Consider the following 4,593-nt stretch of genomic DNA (forward strand, 5'->3'; position numbering starts at 1 on the left):
GGTTTTACATGAAAAAAATACACTAAAGTAATGCAATTTTTGCAAAACACTCAATAAAATAAAATAATAAAATCTAATGTTAGGGGAAAAATAAAAATAAAAACCCTAACTTTTCCCATGGGTAGGGCATCATCGGCCGGATCGCCACCGCCCGATTGGCATCTGCCGCGGCGACAGCCGCCACGCCCTACGCACTCGGCCCGACCTGCGAAGTTATGCATTAGCGCATGGCGCATTAGCGGCCTAGCCGCCGGCAAGACGCACGCAGCGCTAGCGGGGTATGAGCTTGCGCTCGCAGCCCGTGTCTTGCATACACTCGCGCAGGTGGGGGGTCAACCCATCCGATGCGCGGCGGTGACCCGGCGCTCATGAGGCCTAGTGGGCGCTTTTAGTGCGGCGTGCACCCATCCGCTGACCCATCAAGGGTGTTTGCACACCTTGTTTATATTGGGTGCAATTTTGGGCCTAATACCCAATTCTTTCTAACTCTAAATAATCATAATTTATTTCATTATAAAACATGCATAAACATGAATTGATTTAGTTCATACAAAACCTAATTCATGCATGTTTATTATAATTAATATGAAATAATGCACTAAATTCAAACGATATGTAATTTCTAAAAACACATACATGTTAGAATTTAATCATTCTAGGCAGAGGTATAAAACCTGGCTCGGATGCCAACTGTTAGATTTTATCAAGCTTAATTACGACATCTATGTCATATATTATATGCGGAAGCAGGATCACTTACCTCCAGCCATAGCAATTTGTTGAAGACGACGAGAGCCTTGAGTCCACGCTTGAAGTAACCAGGGACTCTTCCAATCTATCCCGTCCTCTCCCACCGATGGAGCTAGATATTTGCAAGAATGATAGATTGGGGACCCATGGTGCTATCTATATATAATTCTTACCATCAAAAGATTAACTTAAAAGTTTAAGTTAGATCATTATTCAAAGTGCCAATTAGAATTAAATTAGGATTCCACCAGATAAGTCATGGACTACTTTATTTAGTTTGAATTCAGTTTAAATTAATATTATCACGAAGTTGAATTCAGAATAGAACTCAAACTAACACTTAAAACTCATTCTTTATCTTTAACATTATTTGCAGGAGTTGCAACAATGTGAACGGAAGAAATCTAAGAATGAATCATTTTCATCAAATTGAAGTCATTCCTTGTATATATATATATATATATATATATATAGTATATATAGTTGCACAAAATAATTAAATATCCACCAACACCCTATTCGAGATATATAAACAATTCAAAACAGATTGTATACATGCAAAAGAATAAAGATGCAATAAGTCATATGTACTAGTCATGCATGTTAGCATCATATAATTCAATGGTCCACTTAATATTCAAATTTTCATCTCCTTCTTCATATGCAGCTAAGCAACTGCAAAAAATGCATATCATAGTTAGCCACTTCCAATCTATATATACTGCTTCCTATATATATATATACATATATAGAAGAATGAGAAGCACAACAACAACAAAGCCCTGAATGCCAACATGGGCTCCCTTTGAAACGTTCCTTCAGTGTTTGCACAGAGCACTATTGGAAATAAAATGAAAGTGATTGTCTTGAGGCTTTTTATGGTGTTGGAGGAAAAGGATGAGCCACTCAAGAAGACTAGTGTTGTTCTCTCAGTGATCAATTAGCTTCAACCTCTCTAGGGACTTGAGCTTCTAGACGCACTCCAGTATTGGGCAATCCACAACATCAAGTAATCTCAAAGTACGGAAATCAATATCATTGAAACACGGTAAAGACCACCAATTTCTATATCTTTGATGTCAAAGTTTCTCCATTGCCACTGAGAAGTTAGCTAAGCTGGGGAATCCAAAAGCAGGACTTGCAGTAAACGAGATGCAAAATATAGTTAGGTGAACAAGAGAAGCAGAAGACGTCCACATTGGATACTAAAAACCAAAGAAGACATGGATCCTTACATTCTCAAGGTCTAATGGAGGGCATAACACATCAAAGACTTATGCAAGCTTGTTCATCTCTTGATGTTGGCTATGCCCTTTAGATTTAGGCATAGAAAGCACTGACGTGATTTTCTTGGCTTTCTCCAACTCATCAATTTGAAGATAAGTGAGCTTTTTAAGTGTCAGTAACTATTCTGAGTTGCATCCCTCTCCGATCATAAATCCTGTTAGGTCATTGAGATAATCCAACCTATTCTTTTGGGAACATAATTCAAAGTAGCATCTTTGAGATGGAGCCACCTTCAATTGTATTGCTTAGTTATACCTCTGGGAAGGATGCGCAAACATTCACCACCTCCTACAACCTTGTTGAATATCAAATAGACTTTTTTTATAATTATAGGCAAATACTTTAGTATTCATGATCAAAATCAAAATTATCAGATACAGTATAAAGGTTGCATAAAGGCATTATTTTGCAAAAAAAAAAAAAATAGCAGTGCCAGAGTAGCATATATACGAAGAAAGGTTCGCATCATGCTCCACCATATTTTTTGATATGCATATTAATCATTGAAAGAAGCTTTTGCAAATTATTCAGAAAAAATAAGCAAAGAAAGAAATCAATTCAAGATGTGGCATGAAAGAGACCCTCAAACTTCTTGGGCAGTGCTCTTGATGCATCTTTTTGTTGTTAATGGTGTAAAGCAGAGGACAATGATTAATTCTAGTAAGCTGCAACAAGCACAAGAAGAGTTTCAATTCAAGTCACAAACAAAATTATAGAGAGAAAGACGGAAAAAGAAGAACATACTCAAAACATACAACATTTCAATCCCTTTGTCATATCTTTAATTGCTCATACCTGCCTTGCAAGATTAAAGATCACTCTCAAACAATTTTGTGGTTCATTCATCAAGTCATGCCATACAAATATGCAACCCCATATTTTTTTCGATGCTCTGTAAAAAAATCATTAACAAACCTTGGTTGAATGGTTGGATAAGAATTTTTATATGCTTGCAAGTTACGTTGTTCTCACATCTAGGAATTCTTTTCGCATATGAACTACATTTCTTGATGAGCTAGAATCCAATCTTCAAGACTGTCCTATAAGTTCATTGATTTTGAAGTAGTTGGAAGAGTGTGAATAGATAAAGTTTGAGAATGAATCCCTTCCATTATTTTCCAAAAACCCTTCCATTAGATAGAATTGTTGCCAAAGGATTACAACATTCTTGCCCATCCTATCCACAGAACTTGTTCAATATCAATTAGGAATTTTATTATTAATTGTGATGTTTTATACACAAGAACCAAAAGCAGAATTATTAGAAAAACTATATAGGTTCAGTCACATTTACTTTCATTGGAGAAAAAGCAGTCGCCCTTTGAGAGCTTCAAGCGGGAAATTTGAGACACGAGCCCTAGCATGCTCCATTGCATTTTCAGGCATTCTACTTGAAATCCCACCAACAAATATCTACATATATATATATATATATATATATATATATATATATATATATATATATATATATATATATATGTATAAAACTCAAAAGAAACTCTTGCCTATTATCCAGAAAACCAAGTAAAGAAGGAAATAGATTATTAAACAAGTGTCATGTAATTCTATCAATTCCCATAACTCATGATGTAAATTAATTAAGCTGTAGAAAAATTACGAGATCATACGGTTTCAAGCTCAACTCACCTTTGAAAAATTAAAGAAAACATGATGAAGGAAAGAAACCTGAAAGCATGGTAGCATGCTTCTCTGTACTCTTGCACATACCAAATATGAGAACTCATGATCCAAATAAACCATCATCTCAAATTGGGGTAAAAATCTTAAGAGGTTACCAAACTATACCCATGTTTCACTTTGGATACCAAACTTCAATTTGTATCTTTTTTATCACTCTACTTCGATTTGATTTTTAACGAGAGGATATTCGGGGATTACGGTGAGAAATGTTAAATGTGAACACTAGATAAGTCATGTGGAGAGCATTTGACACATCATATGCTGATGTGGACTAGCATTGTCACTCCCAAATGCCACATCATTCATCCAAGTGGCATTAAATTTTATGTTGACATGACTTTTTAGAGTGACGTAGCTAGTCCACATCAACATATAACAAGCCCAAATGTCTCAACGTAGCTTATCCGGTGTCTACATCAAACATTTCTCACCAAAATCCATCGGGTACTCTTCTATTGAAATCAAATTGAAGTAGGATGACCAAAAAGATATAAATTGAAATTTGGTATCCAAATTGAAATATGAGCATAGTTTGGTTACCTCTCAAGAGTTTTACCCTCTCAAATTGAAACCATGTAATTTGAACTCTTAAACTAGTGATGCGATCTAGTCATTATCTCATAGTTTCTCCTAGTTAACATGTTTACACACCATTCCTCTTGTGAAAATTAATTCAGTGAGCACATACATATCACAATTTTAAAGATAGATGATGAGCTTAATTCCAAATCATAAACTATTTAGACAAATAAATCAAAAAAGATTGAACTAATTATATATATATATATATATATGCAAGATATATGCGTATGCCATACCAGATCATGCATGTCCACATCTTATTAAACTTCAAGC

This window comes from Dioscorea cayenensis, chromosome 6 (genome assembly GCF_009730915.1).
Source record: "Dioscorea cayenensis subsp. rotundata cultivar TDr96_F1 chromosome 6, TDr96_F1_v2_PseudoChromosome.rev07_lg8_w22 25.fasta, whole genome shotgun sequence".
NCBI classification, from domain to species: domain Eukaryota; kingdom Viridiplantae; phylum Streptophyta; class Magnoliopsida; order Dioscoreales; family Dioscoreaceae; genus Dioscorea; species Dioscorea cayenensis.